The sequence below is a fragment of the Anopheles coluzzii genome, chromosome 3, assembly GCF_943734685.1.
Source record: "Anopheles coluzzii chromosome 3, AcolN3, whole genome shotgun sequence".
In the NCBI taxonomy this organism is placed as follows: Eukaryota; Metazoa; Arthropoda; class Insecta; order Diptera; family Culicidae; genus Anopheles; species Anopheles coluzzii.
The window spans coordinates 81834780-81858719 of record NC_064671.1 but is presented as its reverse complement, the minus strand read 5'-3'; positions in this window follow the sequence as shown (position 1 = coordinate 81858719).

Sequence of the window (23940 nt, the reverse complement as noted above, 5' to 3'; positions counted from 1 at the left end):
CACACAGACATACAAAAGGTCAAGGAAAGGGTTAGCAAGCTGTGGGTATTGTGTGAACTTGTGGATTTAAAACGGCAAATACCACGCCGGTGGAGCTGCCTGGTTGTTTGTTCTTGAAGGTGTTTAAAATGATGCTGATGATGTTGCAAAGAGATGTATGGTGGATTAAATAAGACTTGGAGAGATGGAGAAGAGACGGTTATTTCAGGAAAAAAACAAGAAAATTAGTCTTATATTTATATTTACGTTAAATAGAAGAAAAGTTATATTCACTTTAAATGGAAATTATTGCATCAATAGCTTGTTTTTTCATATCAAACGACCGTTAATTAATATTAATTTCCTATCATTGACTAAAACACAAATCATAAAATGCAAATGTTCAAATTTTATTCCTTCATAGCAATTTAAATGCAATCTCACCATGCCTTCAAACCTAACATACATTCTTACAAAAACAAACTCAATGCACGGTGCTGCACGGTGGAACGATTATTTAAAAGCACGCCACACAAAACAAACACTATCAGAAACGAATAAATTCATTAAGAGCACCGTGCTGTGGCCGTGATACTAAACACAAAGCATCCCGGGTCGGGTGCTTTCTTCCATTGCTTCCCGTGCATAGTTCTCCGTTCCGTAACGGGCTGCATCTGGCCACAGATTCTGTTGCAACACTACAATATTTGCCACACACGCACTCTGTCCTGCTCCTTTCTCTCCTTCTCTTCATCTGGTACACTTACGAGATGACCTTTTGGCAAACTTGTTCAGTCAACAGAGGCCACCGGCTGGACGATGGCCCCTGGGAAACAGTTTCTCTCGTGTTACCAGGTTGGTGCTTCAGTGCAAGACCAACACGAGACCAAGTGAACGTAGCAAACAAAACAAAAAATCAGGGCATCTGTACTTTTAGAAAAACGGGAGAAAAACTGCGCCTTCCCAAAACATGCCAACACATGCACACACGCATATGAACGTAAACATACATCCAGCAGGCCGAATGATGTATGTGTATGTTTGAATTCAATTTCCACTGCATAAATTAAAGCGTGCAGAAAGCTGGAGGGCCCCCTTTCGAATGCTTTCATCGCCACAGGAAGAATGTGTGTGTGTGTGCGTTTCTTTTGTACTGATCACCTTTGTTGTTGTTGTGGTTGGGTGTGTTGGGCGCTTGTTGTGCAATTTTTTTTCCTCCCCAAAAAGTGCTCCAATATCATGCAGCTCGGGCCACTGCAACCCATTTCTAGTGATTGGTGTTTGGTGAAAGAAACATTGGTCCGGTTTCGCTGACTGTTGGCTACCCGGCTGTCGGTGCAATGTTGGCCGAAAACGGTCAGTTTCGGTTTAGATCGGGTGCAATTTGCAATTTTGAAGCTGTTACCAAAACTGAAGCTGTTTTATTGAAAGTGCTTTTTTGAAATTTTAATTAATTAATTTCAAGATTTAAAGCTCAAGGTTCAAATGCTAAGTGGGCTGCAGTTTTAGATACGTTTATATTTAATCTTTCTCGGCGTTTACTTATGATCATATTGTTTGAATTTTTTTACATTTAACATATTTTTTAGAAAATAAATTTAGGTTCAATTTACTTTGTTTTCTTGAAAATAATCAAATTTTCCAAATTATAATTGATGGAAAATAAAAAGGTTGAACCTGTGCTCGAATAATTGAACAAATTATCAACATAAGGGCCCTTTCCGTTTGAAGCTCGTAGGCTGAAATTTCAGCCTGTCAGCTGTTTGCATTGTATAGCAGTTTTCGAGCAGCTATCTAAGTGAGTAGAATATACAGGTGGGCTTATCCCAAGGTGTATGAATTTAGAAGGCTGATTTTTATCGCTTCTGCTTCTGAATGAAGATTGTAAGAGTGTTTTGAGTATTCGTCAAGCCTCCAGAAAGCTCGTTGGAGCAAAAGTTTTCAATCGTTCTGTCAAAAAGTGATCTTCAAAATTGGTTATGAAAAAATGCTATGAGACCACCTGGACTACATACACTTTGATTCCAGATTCGATCACCTGATCTCTTTAATGCACCTTGGGATAAATGTAAACAAACCTGTGTTTTCGAGCAGGTGCTCGAATCTAATTCTAGCTTTTAGGCCAAAATTTTCTAGACTGAAAATCGCAGGCAAGTTTTTTGTGTGGTTTTGTATGGATTGTTTACATGATTTCAGCCTCCAACTGTCAAACTCCATACAAAAAACTAACTAGAATCGTGAAGGCCCCCATTAATAATATTTTCCAAGAATTTACTGTTTAGAGGTACAATTTTTGCAAGTTGTAAGTTTTGATTTAATTATTGTATTTATAATTAAGTGTTTATTTTATCACATGCCACCCATAAATTACTTTTCAATAAAATACTCATTTTATGTTTGATTTGATTTTCTATGTTATAGGAAATTTGCAATCCTTTGTCCTTTGTGATGCCGTATCCTTGGTGAATAAAAGGATTACATCGATATTGGTGTTCTTTGGTTGGTCGACTTTTTGCCGCTTTCACATAAGGTTAAGGCCAAACCGAACCAATGGCTTGCAAGTGGCACATGTCACGCATACTATTTTATGATTACAAATAAACAAAAAAAAATAGACAAACTAATCCTTCTGGCATCCTTGAATGGCGTGAAGGGCAGCAGTGTTGCACGATTGGTGTGATTCGAATCGAAAAATTAAAAATAAAATCATAAAAAAGACCAACCAACGCCTCCAGGGTCAATGGGATGTAAAATTGCTTTTCTATAAAATAGTAAACACGTGCCCACCGCAATCATGATCCGCAATCAAGCGCGTCAAACCTGTGGCAAAGCGCGCACCGCTAACGAATCAGCACCAAACGAGTGGCGCCACTTGGCCGCAAGGTCCCGTGAAGCCGTGAAGGTGTGAAGATTTAATCAACAAAAGCGTCGCACAGAAGCAAAACCGTGAACAATGCGTGAATATAAAAATAGGTGAGTCAAATGGCTAATAAGAAAACCGGAAAGGCTCACCCAGTGTGTGTGTGTTTGCCTTCAATTCTTTTCGTTTACGAAGTTGATTGACATTGGCAAGCCGTTTTCACTCACACCTCTCTATACAATTGCTTACACCATTTGCGGTGTGAAAAGTGTGCAAAAACAAATCAACGAATGACGGCAACTGGGAAGTGAAACAGCTTCATGAAAGCCATCCGAACCCATGCCCCCAACCCTTGGGAGGGTTTCGGAGCTCTTTTTATGCGAGGGTGTGAAGCTTTCTTTGCAAATATTGTGCACCGCTCTTAGGGTTTCTTTTCCAGGGCATACATTTCTTTGCCTTTGTATATACACAAGCACAAAAAAAAAAATAAAACTACACTGCAACCGATCGACTACAGCTATTTGTCCCACGGGGAAAAGGAGAAACCGCTGTGCTAGTGCGGTGTGATCGGTTTTCCATTGCACAGACGGTTTGACTAATTTGATGGCACGCTCGAAAGCCCGTTCCGTTCAACCACGGAACCGAACGGTGATCGAGCGGCATTGTAAAATGGTGTTGCGACCTTTTTCCTTCCCGATGTTGTTGTTGTTGTTGTAGAATACCTACAGAGGTGGGAGAGAAAAACTAAAATGAAATGAAGTGGAATACGGTGGGCAAGAAAGAAAAATCGGAATTCTATAGAGCATAAAGTGAGAGGTTTATTGGTACGGGGTTGCTCTATCCGGTGTGAATGGCATGGAACGGGTAAGGTTTTCGCATAAATTTGTGCCCGAATGAAATTGGAAGGAACTGTCCAATTTGCTACAACAGTTTGAAGGGCCAGTGAGGAAATACTAAAATTTACTAAAACTATTGATTTAGCATTATTATTTACAGTAGCGAATTGCACGTTGTGAAAGTGGAAGTGTATTTGTGGAGTTAATATGTTATTTGTGTCGTGTTATTTAAGATATAGATGGGAATAAGCAGCAGCAACGAGCTATAAAGCAGATTCTACCATTGAAACGATGTGAAAGTGATAATCAATTCAGCCGTTGCCGCCAAAATTTGGCTCTAATGCTTCAATTTTGGACAGTGTGCATCAATTTAGACCTCTTAGACATCCATTTTTGATTCTAACTCACCTATTTTTGCCTGTATATGAACCAGTTTTTACTATTGTAAAAACTATAATAAATTTACAAAGTATTTAAGCTGATTTATGATTTCAGAGACAAAAATAGTAAGAGTTGAGTTATATATTCTATATCCTCTTTAATGTTAGTTTCAATGAGAAGTAAAAAGTTTATTGTTTCCTTTTGTTCTTTCACGATAAGCTCATGAAAGTATTTAAATATGAATGAACCTAATAGTACGTAGTATCTTACAAGATTTTAATGAAATTTTCAATGACGTCTTAGTTGTTGTTGCGTTGTTGTTTATTGATTATTATTTAAAGGAAGAACGGAACGGTGGCCAAGGAAGAGTTGGCTGATTTGTTGTAATATTTTTTTTATTCAGTAGGGACGGCTTTGCCGTATTGCTTTTGTTGTAATATTTTAATCATAAATGAATTTATTAAATTAATTGAACATTTTTTAGTTATTCGACATTAATTCGCAAAAACTTTAAAAACACAGTTCCAGAAACTAAGAAAAAATATTAAATAGAACAAAATTGTCATTGAGACAATCATTGGTAACGTGTAGTCAAAGCGATCATAACTGTTAGTTGTTTTAAGAAAGAAACAAAGAGTTTTGATTAAAAATAATTGCAAAGGTAAACTTGAAACATTAAAACTCAATCCTGAAATGAAATGAAAGTGTATAAAGAAATATTCCAATTGATCGGTATCCAAACAGTTGAGGGGAGATTTTAAATAATACATACTTCTGAAGAACAACACGCATTAAGATGGTCAAAAAAAATATTACGCATGGTTTACTTAGCGTGCACAGCTTAATTCCAATCTGCTAAAGACTTCCAGCACATATGGTGAATAATTACCGTCTCGAAGATGTTTTTCAACAGCTATCAAATGATGCATTTACTTCACAATGATATTTCAGTTTTTACACATGATTTTAAACATATTACAAAGAACTGTCAAACTCAATCCAGCTTAAGTCGTGTTGAAAATCATGGTGAAGAAATTAAAAATTATTATGACGGAAATGAAATATCAGATTGATGTGGATCAACATCTTGCACGCGGTGCATTACAACGATTACATTCGAAGCTGACTTGGAAACCCCTGTAAAACCGTGTAGCAATCAACACTTTCAAGCCCACCTTATACATGAGCAATGGCCTAGTGCAGGTGCACCTTGGGACCAGTTTTAAATGGGACAACACTTTTTTTTTATTCTCACTCGCGATTCAGACAGCAAACCACTGGCAGTGAAGAAAATCTTGGTTTGATTGGTCTGCTTCTCAGCATGCCATTCTGGGTGGTTGTGCCGGGTTGTGAAAAAAAATGGGCAAAGGAGGACGAAAAACAGGAGCCAGAAATAAACGGCTTAAGGTGTAGTGTAGCGTGACTGCTCATGCAAGGGAACGAGGGAATGTAATTTTACTTCCCGCCGAGCGCTTCCCTGCATATACAGCCCGCCCATCGGACGACGTTGCCTAGCGGCGGCGATGGTGATGGTGGTGATAATGACGACCCCCGTTTGGAATGGAACGAGATCAGCCGTACCCGCAAAGGGCAGGAAGCGGACGGAAGGATGACGACGTGTCTCCGATTGCGCGGTGTTGTGTTCCGGGCACGAACGTACCACATGTTAGCGTCGTAAATGCGCCTTATCGCGGAATGGAAGCAGCACCCTGTGGAAGCCCGTCCGCCTGGGGCAAGGTTGTGTGCGGTGGGATGAACGGGGCAGGAACGTAAGGTAATACGGTAGACATTCCAACATCGCATACCGATAATCTGTCCCTAGGTTGGAAGTCATTTTCAAAACCCACGGTTCTCTAGCTGGGTAGCTACGCCTTTGGGGGTCATGTTTTTCCTTCCGTTTTCGGGGCGGCCTCGCCCCGTACGGAAACGTGACGTGTGCACGGGATGTGTGTCGTACCCGGGCGAAAGGGCATCTACATGGTCTCCGAATTTCAATTTACGGCTCTGCTGGATCGCGTGGCTCGCTGTCGGAGGAAAAATGCTTGCACGCGCCACCACGGTAAGGTATGCAAAAAATTACCTCCTCCGGAGAAGCTGCGATACGAGGACGTGTTTCGCGCCGTGTTGCCGCCCGGGAACAGGTGGCAGAGGATGGCGTGCAAGACAGCGTGTTGTGGAGCTTGCCAGCTTGGAAGCACTGGAAGCAGTGCTGTTGTGTGTGTGTGTGTTTTTGCCAGCAAAAGCAACGGTTGTGGAGACGAAAAAGCAATGTTCGGATTTACGGGGCATGTGTAACATCACCACTCACGTTTGTCGGTAGTGTGCAAAGCGGTGTCGAGTTCACTCGGTCTCGTAAACATGGCCACCAGGTCGGCGATGTTGAGCACACAATAGCTGAGGTAGGGAGAGAGGTAGTAAAAAACGGAACAAAAATTTCCCAGCCTGTACCGTGGTTGAGATTAGACTATGGTAAGCTTCCAGACAGACTTGTCACCATGGCTACCGAACGTTACCGATCCTTGGGAAGCCGTGGCTTGTACCTCTATCTCCGTCTACGTGCGGCTCTATTTGCATGCTCGGGCAGGTCTTGTCGGGTCTCCACAGGCAGAAAGTGCCTAATGTTGTGGCCAATTGTCCAAATTGCTATTGATTGTGCTGGTGCAACGAGGTGAGCAGTGTGCAGTTCGGGACAGGATGACTGAGCATACTGTTGGCGATTGGTTTCGACCGATAAGCAAAAGGAACTGCTTCTTCTTCTGAAGCATAAGCAAAGGGAACAGAATACAGTTTTTCGTTTGACAGTAGAATGCATACACGTGGTAATGTTTTTTTTAATGAAAACCATGAATGTTTTGTTTCATAAGATAACGAAGAACAGTACCATTGAGGATCGCTGCCAAATAACTGTATTGTATCTTTTTGCTAAATATAGAATTCGTTATTTATCAAAAAAGCCTATACCAAGCCAATACATGACTGGTAAATATTGTAAAGTGATGGAGTGATGAGTGATGTTCTGAAGATAATGTGTATTTAAGATTGGTAAAGCAAGACAATACAGGGTTTTCCAGGCGTTCACATTGGGACACTTCCTTGATTCTATCTTATGGGAAGTGAACTTCATATGATGGAAATTGGACTCTACGCAACCCTTTTGGGACAGACGCCTTGGAATTTCTTATTGGATTTGTCCAACAAGGATGCTATAGAGTCCAATTCCCATTATATAAAGTTCATTTTACGTAAGAAGGAGTCAAAAAAGTGTCCCACGGCTATGAGAACTACTGGAAACCTCTGTAAAGATCATATTAATTTTATTTGACAGGAGCATTTAAGGTTGTTTTTAAGGGGCGGTTCCGTGGTACAGTCGTCAATTCGAACGACTCAATAATATGCCCGTCATGGGTTCAAGCCTAGATTGGACCATCTTCCCAAAGCAAAGATTTGACAGCCTGTATAGGCCGGCTCTCTCGTCTCTAATTTCATCTATAAGTCAACAATGTTTGACACTAGTAGAAATTTAAAATAAATCCGCAATGTTTGATAAGATTTAGGACAACTAACGAAATTTAACAACTATTGATAAAGTAATAATTAAATTAAAGTAAGTAAGTAATTAAATTAAAATAATCAGGCGAAGCTAAGCAGTTCGTGATACTAAACTGCTGAACATTTTGCAAAAGAGGTGAATGAGGCCAATTGGTTCAAAGTCTCTATAAAAACAAAAAAAAAATTTGCAAAATGTTTATTTATATTATTTTGCATTTTTCTTTTTAAATTACAATATTTCCTACTTGGTCCAATATCAAGATTAAAAACTTTTATATCCAACAACAGCTAATTCATGTATACTCCAAACACAAAACATTACAGTCACACTGATTAATTGAACTCACTTGCACTCCAGCTATATTTTTATATCTACCTTTTTTTGCTCCACTCTCCCATTCCCCACTTCATTTCCAGCATAATGCATGACAGATGAGCATGCAGCCCTAGCTGAAGTGCCGCACATACGGCCAGTTCATGTGTTTAAAGCAATCCTAACCAGAAGAATACCTCAAAGCTGCAGTGAATAATCGCCCGCAGGAGGGCACTTCAGGCGAACCGCTAGAGTCCTTCGCAAAAAAAAACCAGCACAAAACACACACTCTCGTAGCATCACATATCAACTTTGTTTCAGCCCTTTTTCCTCTCTTTTATTTCAAGGTAGTCGCCTGTAAAACTCCACAACACTCGTAAGAAGAGCGCCACAAAAAAACGGCATATAATCCGAAGAGATACACTCCATTTTTCATTCAAGCGTAAGCTTCATTCGGAGGGCGGGGGGGGGGGGGGGGAAGGGAAACCTCGATGAATGGCAGCGGTACCTCGGTTGCCTCGCATGTCCACTGCGCACCTTTCACCTTCCACTGGAACTTTTAATCCTTTCAAACAAAACGAAACACACTCGTACACATGCAGCAGCAGCAGCAGCTCTGAAAAGGGGTAAAGCTGTACCGAACGGCAAACCAGATCAGCTCGCAAAGCACCTGAGCAAATAAAGCAATAAACAAAATTAAATCTTCCGGAAAGAAGCACTCAAGCACTCTATACCCTTCGCCCGCCTTCGTCCATCCACTCTCGGCACCATATGGCAACTAGACGTTACATTACAGGGGAGGTGGGATTTGGTAACACAAAAATTACAACCCACCGTTGGTCGTGAGTAGGTCGATTGCATCGAAACGAAATAGCATCCCTGGTTCATTGCGCACCGAGCAATGGGGTTGGATAATGCTTTTGCTAATTCTAATTTCTAAATTCTACCTTAACATCTGTCGAGCAACCGTTCCTGTCCATTACGCTCGGGTATGGGTAAATTTAACATACACCTTCAATATGTTGTTCGTTTGTTACATATGAGTGTGTATTTGTGTATGTGTGACTGATTTTTATTGTCCAAAGCTAACCTTTCCTTCCTTTGCCTCGGTTCGGTTTGTTTGTACGCGATGGTTAAATGGTTTGACGCTGAGTTAAACCTTTAAGCTTACAGAACTAAACGCTCCGATAAGCTTGTGCATGTGTGAGTGTGTATTTAGCTTTTTGTCGAACATTTGTTACACTCGCTTGTTCTTTGTATGCGAGGTGAGATTCGAAGTAAAACAAATTGTGGCAGTACAGACGATTAATTTGAGTTTAACGATGAACACAGGCAACATATTTTTGTATATTTTTGAAATTTTTGTACAATTGGAATTTAAAATAAGTTACAATTTATGATTTAGAATTAATAATATTAATTTGATTGTCCTTTTCTGCAATAAATGCTTTCTTTTTTGTGAAAAGAAAATCTCTATAATTTGAAGTTCCATAAAAAAACTAAATAAATTTGGATGTTTTGCACGAAAATAGCAAATTTCTTATAAAACAAAATTATTTAAACCAGAGGAGGGGATATTAATCCTTTTTGTTTTAAACAATTCTTGCTAATGTTCAAAACAATTAATTTATTTCGTGAATATTGTTATCTATGTGATTGAGTAGAGAAACAAGTGAAGTGAATTAAATTTAATTTATGACAATAAATAGCTGCTCATTGATGGCAACATCATTGACATATTACTTCTTCTTCTTCTTCTTTTGGCTCAATAGCCGTTGTCGGTCAAGGCCTGCCAGTACCACTACTTGGGGGTATGGCTGTCAGTGACTTATTGGATCCCCCCCATAGCCGGATAGTCAGTCCTACGTATGGCAGCACGGTCCATTTGGGGCTTGAACCCATGACGGGCATGTTGTTAAGTCGTACGAGTTGACGACTGTACTATGAGACATATTACTATAATTATTCAATTAATGCACCAATATTGGGTCAATGTTGGGTAAAAGATTATCAATATGTGGTCTAAGTAACTGTTCAGTATGCCTCAGAAATCAGATGATATGTGAAAATATGAGATGTAAAACTTTTGGTGGCTGCAACCCAAAATAAAACCTACAAGAAATATATAGTCTAAATTCACTGATTCAACTGCGATTGCCTGCCAATTATTACATATGTGCGTTTTTTGGTGGGACGTTTTGCCATAAAAACATTGTTAAACTGGCCTTGAAATTTTTAGATGCCTCTCAAAGATTTTTTTCAGATTTTGGATGCCATGATGTAGGAGATTTATATGAAGATTAGCAGATATATTTCTATGGTTAGTGACGACTTTGTATGAAGCTTTTGAATCATTAACTGTTCAATGAAGATTTGTCGAGTACACTCAATGGACCCCTACAGTAATTTATAGACCTAGGATTTTTTTTCCTGAAATCGGGGTCGGAAGTGTTTTTATTGAACTGTCTATCTTTTTTTGTCTTTGAATTGAGCTATAGAGCGTTCAACTAAAATTCATGCCGTTCAAGTAAAAAGTGTTTATCTATTCTAACAATATGCAGTAGCGAATTCACCATTGGTTGCCCGGTGCCTCGTAGATTTTGGGGTCTCGTGGATCGTGAACGATGGAAGTAGGGGCCCTTTGACTAACGAACCTTGATCTCCTCAGGCTACTCTTGAGGAATATGCAATACCAATAGGATCCACTTGGAATTTGGCTATCCGATCGTATCAGCTATCCCATCAGCGGGCAACTTTCGTACGCAATCGGGCATGTCCCAGTCCTGGTGCTGCATCTGAAGTTATACAGGTACAGTACCTAATCATCAACTTGTTCCAGTCCTCGAATATCGAACTAGCACCGATCCTAGAACTACAGCCGATTTGAGTCCGGGGCTTGAAATATAACTGAATATGTCCTGATAATGGAACTAATTGTATAACTATCCTGGTACTGGAATCATTGCCTATTCTGAGCCTGCAATTGTTGCCTTTTCCATTTGCCATACTAGTCAATATGAACATTACTGGTGTTTCTTTCGAAAAGCATTTTCCAACTGGGAGAATCTGCGCGAGTTCTACGAACATTGCTCATTTCCACATTTTGTGAATGAACTTTTTCGCAATTGTTTGGTGTCCATGGACGCTGCAGGTGTGAACGGGCCTACAAATTTTACGTTAATAGGCACTTCAAAGAGGACTGTCTATGAAAACAATTCGGAATTCTCTATGCTATATTAACGCTGCCTTGTTTATTTTATCGCTTCCAAGCACTGGGCGGTTAATTATTGGAATACAATGCCGTTAAACCGCACATACAGTTGTAAACCATTCCAGACTAATAATTACAGCAATTGATGCCCAATAATCATTCCACGAGATTGTCGGGGGAGACTGAAACAAAAAAGTTAATTATTTTTCCATGAATGATTTACAAGGCCGCGCCACCAACAGCCAAGTGTTACCTTTATAATTGAATATTCAATCACCGATGAGTGAATAATTTTCTATCCCTTGAGAGTTCGGCTGCAAAAGAGCCACCGTACATAGTACATACATCCCTACCCACCCTCAGCACAAAAGCGAACCCCAAAACTCAACCACCAGCTATCACTCGATCGGAGATTAAAAGCTCGGCTCTGGTGGATAAAATAAATTAAAAACTTACACAAAGCCTCCGAGCCTGCCCGTGAACCGTAAAACCGGTACACAGATTGGGCCTGCAACGGTGGTGCGCAAGGCTGCATGCGTGACGCGAGCTCATTTGTTGCAGCCCTTTCCCTTCCCACTCCCCTCTGCGATAAGGGGACGTTAAGGGGACGTTAAATTTATCGTTATCATTAATTCTGACCGTTTTGCGCTTGGGGGGTGCAGCAACGACGCGTCACAAAAGCCACCTTCCACAATTTTCCAAACGGTATGATGCACCCCGATACTGCCTTCGCCTGGGTAGGGGTGCGTTGGTGAAGTGGGGTCCCGACTCCGGACATCGGGAGCAATAAATATCGGCAATCATATCAGTGCAACAGTTATAATCAATCAATTAATTAATCAGTGTCGGTTTTCTGGTACTTATTACGCTTTTTCGATTCCATTTGTCAAATGTGTCTCGGTCTCGGTCGGGTGGGTGTGTACAGGGTGTTGAGGATAGCATTGTACAGGAAGGTAAGCTCTGCAGGGACGAGCGTGGCGTGGTACGACCGTGGTAATCTCTTTTTGTTTCCGCGATGACAATTTCACGGCGGTCAGTCAAGTGCGGGCTGAGCGGCGGTGAGGCAATGCAGGAGGTAGATCAATTGATGAACCATCCCGCGGCCGTAAAGCCACAACCCCCCGGGTGAACAAACAAGTGATTAGTTTTCATTAACTTTGAGTTGTAGCTGAAATTAAATTTAATTTACAAATTTAATTAGCTCATTATGCTGCTGCGATGCGTGGCGAGTGAAATAAAGCTACCAGGGATCCGCTTCACCAACAGATCATGATGCAGGTGGGCAGAAAAGAGCAGTGCGACAGAGTATTAGTTCTGGGGAGATACTTGTTTTTTTTTTTGCTCCACGGCTCACTTTCCACTCTACCAAAGTGTCACACTAGTGTGACGTACGTGTCTGTTTTGTGGTTCGGTTTTGTTCTGTGTTCTAACCACAGTTGCACGCGCTTTTTAAGCTTAATTTGTTTTTAATGAACGCTAAAGTGAGATTTAATTTGCTTCACAACGGTACAACTGTGCATTTAAAGCTAATTACAGTGCGCAGCGGAACAGGCGAGTTAAATACTGTGTTTAGGGAGCGAATTAGCGTATTAAGTGTACGCTAGAAGCAGGGTACGGTAATTTACAATGTGTAAAACTAAAAACAATTCAATGAAAGGTGTGCCGTATTGAATGGGACACACAATGGCAGGATAAAAGCCAAAGTTAATGACTGAAAATTATACACGCGGGCGTTTGTTGGTTGGTAGGTGTTTTTTGAAGTGAGTAAAGAGTAAATGAGCTATTTAATGTTATTCATAGCTTTACTTTTTTATGAAATTTCATTTGAAAGTCAAAACGAAGGATTGAAATTGAGCATATATAATTATTACTTTTCTATTGTAATCTTCTCCTTCTTGGTAACTTCTCAGCGATTATATCTGAGGAATTGTTTTTAATTATCTATAATTAAAGAATATAGAAAATTTATGATTGAAATTGTTTTTAAAATCCATTTAACACACTTTTGACCAAATAGTATGGGTTGCTGCGGTAATATGCATCTCTGGGACAAAACGCACCAATTGAATTGAAATATTTTGGCGGAAATACTAAAAACTAAATATTTTGAAAAAGCGCTTAGAAAAAAAAAAATACGGAGTCATCCGGCGTCATCTGGAGATGGTCGAGGTCGGCTTGTATAGGAAGTGCACGCGCAAAGTGAAAGATCACAAGCACATTAAACCACACGGCTCCTGTTGACTCCGACCAACTCCGATTCCTAACGACTCTGGACGACTTTGAACGACTCCGGACGACTCCGAACGACTCCGAACGACCCGGGACGACTCCGACTCCGGGCGACTCCAAGAGACTCCGGACGACTCCGGACGACTCCGAACGACTCCAGACGACTTCAGACGACTCCGAACGAATCCGGACGACTCCCAACGACTCTGAACGACTCCGGACGACTCGGACTCCGGGCGGATCTAGTGGTTCCATTTTGCCGGAATTGGACTAACAATAGTCGGAGTTGGATCGAAGTCGTGGATGCGCTTCATACAGCACATCACTACTATATTTGCTCAAAAAAACTCTTCACAATGACTAAAGTCAGCATTTTATTTTGTCTTTAAGTTGACCAATTTGGGAAAACTAACTTTTTCTTAAACCAGACTTTTTATTTTGTCATGGTTTGGAACTCATAAGCATATAACGAATAATGTTTCAAAAACTAAAGCATTACGTAAACTTCATTTTTTATGAAAAACAATGGAACAAATGTTAATTTGTAAGTATTGGATACTTGCTACTTGCTTGCTACATTCATTAAATCGTTAAATTACGAATAATTTTATCCCTTAACTTAACTACATACCCGACAGTGGCTAAAAACTCCCTATGGACCATGTCTTCCATACACTGGACTGACTGTCATCAATAAGTCACCGATAGTCCACCCCATTAGAGCCACAGGCAATAACCGACAACGGTTGTCGCAGTAGAAAAAGAAGAATAAAATCATCGAATTATTTCCAAAAAAATACAAATCTGGATCATCAAAGAAGAAGTTGAGTGATACTTTTCATCCTCGTGTTACTTTTCATCCTTCTACCTCTTTGGCTAGACTTGTCTTCGCTCTTGAACCAATCGATAATGTAGACCGTCCTTATAAGAGATTCTCTTTGTAAATTTGCATCTCGCCTTCGCTCAGCCAACGCGTACGCACTCGCTCGCTGTATGCATGATACATTTCAGCTTATAATGCTCCATTACACCGTGATCGGAGTCAGCAAGTTTACAACCGCAACCGCGTGGCTATCACAGTATCCGCCGGCTGCACTTTGATTGCAGCAATCGTGCAAAGAGGATTTACTCCGGTCTCTCGGATGATAATTGGATTTCTTTGAGCATTTGCCAGTGGTGGTGGTTGGAGTGTCATATCTCACGAGCCTACTTAAAACTTGAAGCACACGTTTGTGTGGTCCTCGTGAAGCAGCTTACGGACAAATCCTTCTCCAAATGACACTAATTATACGCGCTCGCTCGTTTCTCCCTTTACGGGGGGACGGACGCGGTCCCTATTTTGACCTGTGGCGACCGTTCGACGATACTTCAACGATGTGTGTGTGTACATTGATCTTAAGGCGGATGAAATGGATTTACATCAAACCGGGTAAGCTTTCCGCTTCCCGATTCGCTATATTGCTTTTTGATGACTTACTGAATCTGGCCGAGGATGCAGGTGAAGGCGGAACAGGGTGGGCACATCTGCTTCAAAAGCGGATGGCCAAGCTCCACTTAACACATTTGCTAAGCCATCGAACGTTGTTTAAGATTAAAATTTAATTACACTTTCAAAGGGCGAGATGCACGTTAACGCGCAAAACCGGTGGCGGATGGGTGGCCTGTGTTCTCGATAGAGCTTACCCGTTCGATGCCGGCTCAAGCCGGGCCCGGCACGGCAACGGTCCGTAGTACGCGCTCGTACGCTATAAATCATAAATGATGGCATCGCCTGGAACCCCCGGTGCTCTAATAGCGGAAGTAACGCAATCGGCCGTGCCAATCTAGCCCATTGCGCGCGCGAAGATGAAACACTGTCCCCGTGCAGTCGCCGGGCAGCCAATCGTAAGACAGCTTGTTTACACCTTGATAATAATCGTGCCCCACTCGCTCCACCGTAACGAGCGGTTGATGCCTACACGAGAAGGGATGGGAAAATTTTAAACAGAAGCAGTAGCAGCCTTGCGTTTGCCAGTTCAGAATTCCTTCCAGCGGGAGATAACCATCCCGGTTGAAATTATTAGCGAAACATCTGGATAGGTTAAGATCTTGGGCTGAAATGCTACCGTAGCGCCCAGTGGGAAAAGGAGGTTCGAGTTAGGTTGGGCCCCAGCGTCCTTTGCTCAGGATGTTAGGCTTGCGATTTTACTACAGGTAAGCGGCTAGATAAGAACATTTTATCTTTTCGCCAGGTGATATTACAAACAAGCAGATGGAAGATTGTAGGAGATGATTAGAAAAGTATCTTGGCTTCGGTGTATAAGAGTGGTGAAGTGTGGAGAAACCTAACTTACATTCAATTTTAATACACTTTTTGTAAAAATGAGGGATGAAAGTATCCCGTAAACTCAAAATCCTTGGAGGGAAAAGATATAGAACTTTCAAAAGTTAAAGGTATCAAATAATGGCTATTTACACCGCCTTAATGTATGCAATATTTTTAGGTAAAAAAATGTGTACCAATGCAACCATCTACACGCCTAAAAGTATGCAACTTGTCTCAACAAAAAATAGCAAACCAGGTATTGTTAGTTTAAGCTTGCGCCTTAAGGTATGCAAACAGTAACAAAGTTTGCATTTACAACTAAAACACGCTCTTAATAACATTTTGCATATATTAAGGCGCTTTAAATGGAAGTCGTAGAAGAAAGTTGTGCAATTATGATCAATTTCAGGGTAACTTTTGAACCCATCGGCACCACTCCCTTGCAATATCGAACGTAGTGCTTTTTGGTGAGACACCAACACCAACAGGAACACTAAATAGTACTGGTCCGGAATGTCCCTTTGTTCGTGCGACCATCGACCATCGAGGAAAAGCACACAGAAACGAATGCGAATGAGCATTGTGTGCCGCAGCCAATGGTGAAAGTTTCGCCTTACGCCATGTAATGTCGGAGCGGGATTTTCCCAACCATTTCCCAACCGGAATTTGGTAAATATTATTAATACTGCAAAACCTGTACCCGGCTTGCGAGGGCCGTGTCTTTGGTTGGTGAAAGATGGTCTTCGCCGATGCTAGATCTCCGGATTTTAGAAGCTTTCGGAGGGCGAGAGAAGCAGAATTTACACAGTGTTCATTAGCGCTCGCTTTACTCTGGGCAGTGATCAGAAAATCTTGCTCCATCGTAAGACAAGAATAAGGTAGAACGAGTCTCAACGGGGCAGGCGAAGCTTGTAGGATGATTATAAAACATATAAATATGTGCATATGCAGGTGCATTCTTGCGGACGGAGCAACCGAACCGTGGCTCTGATCGTCTGCGCTACGAAACCTAACCTCAAACCGACACGGGCACGGGTTGTGGCTGGGCACTGGGGAGCAGACAGTTGGTTGTCCAGTTACATGTTGTTTGTGCGCTTGAAAGCTGGCAATGAGGGCAGCCGGCTGGAATGCTACCGTATTTCCGCTTCTCCTTTACACCCTACCTCACTCTCACTCCCGCAAAGGTTTACGTCGGTTCGTTTCCGCTGTTCACCGGTAAAGCGCGAATGCATTCCGAACGAATGTAATTTACGTGCCCTTTAGTGGAGAATTATGTTCAGTTTAGTAGTTCGAGCTGTATGCCATTTATTTCCTCCCCGTTCCCGCAACCGGTGCCACCAGCGCCTCCCTTCCGCTTGGTAGTTTCCGTCGTCGTTGGTCGTCGGAAGCACAGCCGCGGAGCACTATGCCGTAACTGGCCGCGTGTCCTTTTGCCAGCCGTTTTAAAGCTCAGCAACTTTGGAATACACCAATTTTAGGGGGTACAACGGGAACCGCTACCACACAATCAGGAATCCGGGTACAATTATACACCCGTTTTTCTCCCTTTCCCGGACCGTACAGACGGATACGAAAGTGGAGGTTACCTTTAAACCGATTATAAGATTCGCGCCCCGTTCGCTCCGTGGTTTAAACGGTGACCATAATTTAAGCTCCGGATCGGTAGGCTAATGCCTACCCACACCACTTAGTGTGCTGAAGCGATGAGACAGGCAGAAGCATAAAAAAAGAAAGAAGAAAAAACCAGACGACTGGCCCTGGAAAATTGCTGAACCAGAGCGGGAGGGACGAGTCGGTGGCATCGGCTGATGAGTAATTTCGCAGGCACTCCCTGCGACGGATGCACACGAGAGTGGCTGGGAATTTGTATGGAAATGACATGCAGAATTTCAATGAATGCAGGCAACCCCGGCATCCCCATCGCACCGGAAGTTGCCCTTAATTTCGTGCCCTAAACTGGATAATTTGTGCCCGCGTGCGTGCGTCCGTGCGTTCGCTAAACCGAGCGGGATCGGGTTCTACATGATTCCCTGTTTTACAGCGCCATCCTATTCGGTGGTCGCTGAGCTGTGGCCACCGAGTTGGCAGCAAAACCCGGGAATACATTAAAAGCATTTTGTAAATCGCTCGCTGCCTGCCTCCATCTTCCTCTCCAATGGACGCTGGTTTAACATGACTGTCAGTCGAAATTTTGCATGATTGTGTGCAACACGCACCTCCAATTCTGCCGGTGTTTGTCATTTAGCTCTGGGACTTTTTGTTTTTGATTAACCTACACACGCACCCACCCCGTGCCACCATTACGGCGTTTATGGATGCAACCCGCAATACAGGGCGCGTTTGGCATGCAAACTGCCGCCAGTTTGCGCGGTTGAAGTTTGCCACGTTGGCATCAAGGGGAACCGGGAAAGGGATAGGTTCACCGAAAGCAAAGCATTATTTCTAATTTGCTCCCCGCATGCTGTTGGGCTTCGCGTTGGGAAGGTTGGGCAGGACCGCGGTGGTGGGCATAGTTTTGCTGTGCAGTGAAATGTGCCAAAGTCGAATGTTATTTAATATTTTTCGCCCAAGCACCCGAGTGAGTATCGCCCTCGACCGGTGCATGGTGCCTGCACATGCACGGGGGCGCTTTTCGTGTGCGGTGCAAAATTACACAACACCATAAAGCACGATTTGAAAGTGGAAACCCGCTCATTACGCGAAGGCAGAAGGGTACGGACACATGATCGCAGCAAACACACACGCCCTGCTGCGGTGGCTGTGTGTTAAATTGCAATCAAGTGACAAAATGTAATAAATAATTACAATGTTGCATAAATTGGCAAAATGCCTTGGTGGTTGCTGACCCTTTTCCTGACTGGTCGGTTGATTAATGCCGGTAAATAGGCAGGCGCGCCTCAAATTAGGGCGTCTTTCGGAACGCTAGCGCTTTGATAGATGATTGAATGAGAAGGGAGAGTTAAAAAGAGAGAGAGAGAAAGAGAGAGAGAAAGAGAGAGAGATAGAAAGAGAGAGAGAGAGAGAGAGAGAGAGAGAGAGAGAGAGGGAGAGGCGTGGGATAATGAAATGTTGTTGAATTGATTTTCATTGCAGAGCATTTACATGAGCTTTGCATGCTCATGATGTCATAATAATGATGAAAGGTCGGTGGACAATAAACGCATTGGCTTTAACGTGCCTTAATTGAACGATTTACAATGCCCACCGGTTCTGCTGGACTGTTGTGCTACATATTTTACCTTAATAAAGTACTGATAGTAAATATGTTAAAAAGCTTATAGAGCTTTTGCACTATTTATCGAAACTGTGTTTAATTTAAGCTCTGTAGTTGCATTCTTTTAGATATTGCATGCAAATTGAACAATTCTATGAAAATATCATTTTCATATAAATTTTCGAGTGCAAACGAACGATCGAACGATTTTTTTGGTGAGAAATACTCCCACAAAAGTAAAATTGCATAAATTTAGGCGCTACACGAATAGATCACAATCCTACTATGATTTAACGAAGGTATGTGTAAGTTCAAAATGAAATAGTAAAATTGCATATCTTCAGGCGTTACAGTATAACATCACAATTCTACTACGATTTAACGAAGGTATGTTAACAGTTTAAACGTAATTATGTGACCCAATGCTACAGAGCTAATTTTATAATGTTATAAAAAACAATTTCAATCTTCTTGTTTGTTTGTAAAATAATTCTTTGAAAATTTTTCATAAAAATATGTTTCGTTCAAGTGAGTTTGAAATTGTGGGGAATCATCAACAATAATTAATAAAACATTTCGATCGAAACGTTAACGCTTTTGCACTATTGATTATCTAAACTGTGTTTAATTTAAGCTCTGTTCTTGGACAAAGCACAAAGAAACGGCACGGAACGCCAAAATACCATCAACATCAAAGCAAACCGGCGGTACAAACGATTGGCACTGGCGAACGCGAAGTGATGAATAAATTTGCAGAACAATTCATCGTAAATCCCGATGGGCATTTGCATTCGTTGCTCGGCAAGGTGGCGTGTGTCTGCCATCTTCTCGGAACCGGTCCCATGCGTGCAGGAATGTTAATGACGTTGGGTAGCACTGCTGGAAGCATTGTGTGGTATGGTGGATCCGTACCGAAGCAAAGCCCCCAGTTTCCTCTCCGCTGAATCTGAAGGAGGGATTTTTATTCCCACTGTCTTTCGCGCTGCAGCGCTCCTACACTCCAAAGGGCTCAACATACCCCGGGCAGGCCGTGGGACGTCGCGCGTTGGGATTAATTCACACAGAGCGAGAGTGTTCCGCTTCCGGTGGTAATTTTTCTGCGCGGCACTTCCACATTGCTTACGTTTGCAGTTTTCTCACCATGGAAGGTATGCGCTCGCTTGCGCGACATAGGTACTTTTGCGCGGCGCTTCGTGTTTGCCGGACGGCTGGAGATGGAGTTCGCTCGGGTTTCGTTTTTTTGTGCTGCGGGCAGCAACTTTCCTAATTTAAATATTTCTGAAGACAGTGTGGCGTGTACGAACGTATGATACACCTCGGAAACTTGATGCCAGGTTTGCTGAAGTTTGTCTGCACAAGACGGGCGGAGATTCTTGGCAAGCAGCGAATGGGAAAGTGAGTAGGTAGAAGACACGAACGCGTGATAAGTACCTGAGGAACATTTTTTCTCCACACCTATCGTGCGGCGCGTGCATGTGTGGGGAAGCAGATTTTTGCTAACTTAGTTTTTCGTAGCACATGTTTGAAGGTAGAATATGCTTCTTGGAATATTTTTTAAAATAGTTTTGCTTGAGAATTTCCACATCACTTTTGCGCGATTGTGAGTGGTGAGCATGAAGCATGATTAATTATCGTGGCGGTTTTGTGTAAGTTTTCCGTCTTAGGCAGCTGTTTGTACCAAAAATACTCCAACTCAGTTACAAATCTGCTAATGAAGAATAGTTACCTCAAAATATGAAATACCGTAAATAATTTTTAATCAATTTAACTAATCATTAATGAAACTCAAAAACTATCCTCGTATCGTTTTGCATAGAATAAAGCATGAACAATAAAATAAAAAAAAATCGTTTTGAATTTCAAAGTTTATTTTAAATTTTATATCATTGAGTTGATGTTAATACCTTGTCGTTCTAATATTTTGTATTAATTGCATCAAGAAATTCACACTGAATGACAATTTTTTCACTAGAACATAATGTAGTCAAAATTGCGTACCTGTAGGCGCCCTTTTACATGTCCTTTTTAAAGCGACACATGAACGCCTAAAATTATGCAATCTGCAGGCGTTCTTCAATGCAGTGCTAATTTTACTCAGTTTGTCTAATTATATTAAAAACGTCCAAATCCGCAAAATTCAGTTCTAAGAACCTTAAGGAGAGCAATCGAAATGAATGCTTCCCATTTTAAACTGCCTTACATAAAACTACGACACGTTCCGACACGGGCAGACGAATCGAAAAGGGAAAGAAAAAAAAAACAAAAACTCTCTGCACATCGAACGGAATCTTCGCTCGTGGGAAGAAGGCATCGTTTTAATGAACTTTTTCTCCGTGCGTTTGAACGCACCGGAAAGCGTCTCTGGAACAGAAGCAGGTGGAAAGAAGCGTAACATTCTTGCAGGAGTTGTTTGAGCACGTCAGTTTTAACTGAATTCCGATCGCATGGCAGACACCGGTAGCACTAATCTCGCACGAGCAAATGGGGCAAACGGCTCTCGGCATTGCCACGTGAACGATATTTTTCCGGCTTCCGGCACATTTCCGGCACAACACGGGAGCTATTTCCGCGATGTGCTGAGTGAAGATTAAGGAAAAGAGCATCTTTACTGAATTAGTGTTCAGTTCGAGTTAAGGGAAAAATGTTGGAAAGTAAAAAGAAATATCTTGAGCGAATGAAAAAAGTGCATGGACAAGCTTAATCTTAAAACAAGAAGCAAAATGAGTGAAAAGAATTGTGAAATGAATTGTTCCTAGCTGCTGTTGGACGGCATGGATATGTTTGAATCGAACAATGGCAACGCCGGAAGAGAAAAGGCAAGGTAAAATATCAGCTCGGTGTTGTAATCACCTACCATCGTAGCTGTTCGTCGGGTTCGATCATGTGTTCTTGTGTGCTCGTGTGATTGCTGTAACCCTTCCCATCCCATCTTTCTGGGGAAAACCTTTCAACAAACTGGTGCCGCTCGTGACACAACCTCGAAGGTACCGTGTGTAACGAGCGACAGTGGTGGGATTAATGGAATGAAAATCATTAAACCCATTCGAAAATTTATCGCCCATTGGCCACCGGGCCAGTGAGCTTGAGCACAGTTGATCTCTTTCTTTCGCCCGACCCATTTGGCCAGGAGTGCACACAAAAAGGGACAACACCGCTGTGTAATGGTTCCCGGAGCCGGGAATGCCTGGGAGTAGGTGTAAATGAGGCAACTGAAATGAGTTTGGCTGGCATACTGGGTGCTGGAAGAAGCACTCAAGCGATATCGCTCAGCGAGCCCGTCACCGAGGACACAAGTCGCACGGTCGAAATTGATAGTGTCTTCAAAGTGTCTGCAGCAGGTTCTGGGATAAACGGGAGGACAATCGCCGGCAAAGTCTTGGCTATTTTGGGTGCAAAACTGTAGCAGAATGAAATTGTTGAATATTTCTTCCCGTCCACGTGCGCCCAAACGAGCGGAAGACAGATTTAATGGCCACTTCTGATTCACGCCGTAACAGGCACCCGTCCTCCGTTACACCGATCGACAGTGAGGGCGCGCGCGCGCGTCTGATGGAGTTTAAAATCCAATTGCCAAAGTTTCGGGAACCTCCGTGCAGTCGAACATAGTGGCAGCAGCGCGTTCCGCTGTGTCTCGTTTGTGCCAGTGGCATTGTAATTGTGCGCAATTAAAAGATGCTATCCAGCTCGCCTCCGGTTCGGTGGGTGGCTCCGTTTTAATGACATTTTTGCAATCGAAAGTTTTATCCCCGCACTGGGCGAAGTGTTTGTGTCCCGTCCGGGCGGATTGAGTTGAAGAGTCATATCTTTTGAGGATTTTTGTTTGAAAGCGATGTTGCTTAACGCTTCATTAGGAGCGTCTTTGATTGGATTGGTCGGTACTGCTGTGAAACTGCTGGGGTTTGCATCGCAATCGAGCACGATTTTTAATGACATCCGTGCATCACGCTCGATGAGTATTCAATTAATGGAATGGTTTGAATCGGTTTGAATCGGTTTGAATGTGCAGAGATTGTATTTTTTGTACAATTATGTTGCGGAGTTGTTATTGGAACGTGTTTGATGTCTAATTGGAAGTTAGGAATTATATATATTATCAATTTGATTTTTTCATGTCAGTGATGATGGGCACTATCAACAAGTTCCTATACTGTCTCTGCAAACTCAATATTTCTGTCTCTTGTTTGGAATTTGGAACCTTTCTCCCATAGTACAAAAATAAAGAAACGAGGAGCTGTATGATACAAATCTCATACGTAAATAAAATATAGTATAGTTATATAAAATATAGTACACGCCAATATAGGTCCTCAAAAATTTGAACTATACAAACATGAACTACCGTCGAAAGCAGCAACCAAAAGATTAATTTTCAGGAAAACAAGATTCCTGAACCCTGGTGTTTGATAGTTTTTTGTCATAGGTTGTCATTGAATGAGTTGAATGATTTTATTCTTATTATTTACAGCTTTGTTTTCAGTTCTTTTCTTTTGAAATGTCTTTACAAGGTTTACCAGTCCAATAACCCACTTTCCACTTATTTATGACAATCGTCTTTTTGAATAGACACCACTGTCTGCCACTTGATCAGACGTTAGCTGGTGTAAGTTACTCTGTCCAATTCAATAACACATTTATCTTCTTCGATGGCACAACTATCCGATTCTCCTCTATTTGTTATGATTGTAACAGTATTAAAAAAATGATTAAAAGCGATAAACAATCGGCCGTATCGGGGTGGTTGTTCGTCGAAGAACGTTCGTCGCTCATGAGTGGACAGGGTTGTACCACTAGATTGGGCAGAACAAAACCTAGACGGTTTTCTAATTTTTGATCATAGACGCCTATGAAATGAGTGAAAATGAGCGTCGCGGCGAACGTTCCCGGGAACGAACGACCACCCCGATACGGCCGTTACCGTAGCAATAGACGATGCGCAATCTCAGATTGCGCATATATTTATCTGTCAAACGGGTCGGTTTGATATATTTATCTGTCAAAAAAAATTTATATATCTCGGACATATAATCTTGAAAATTTATGCGCAATCTTGGCGCAATCTGAAA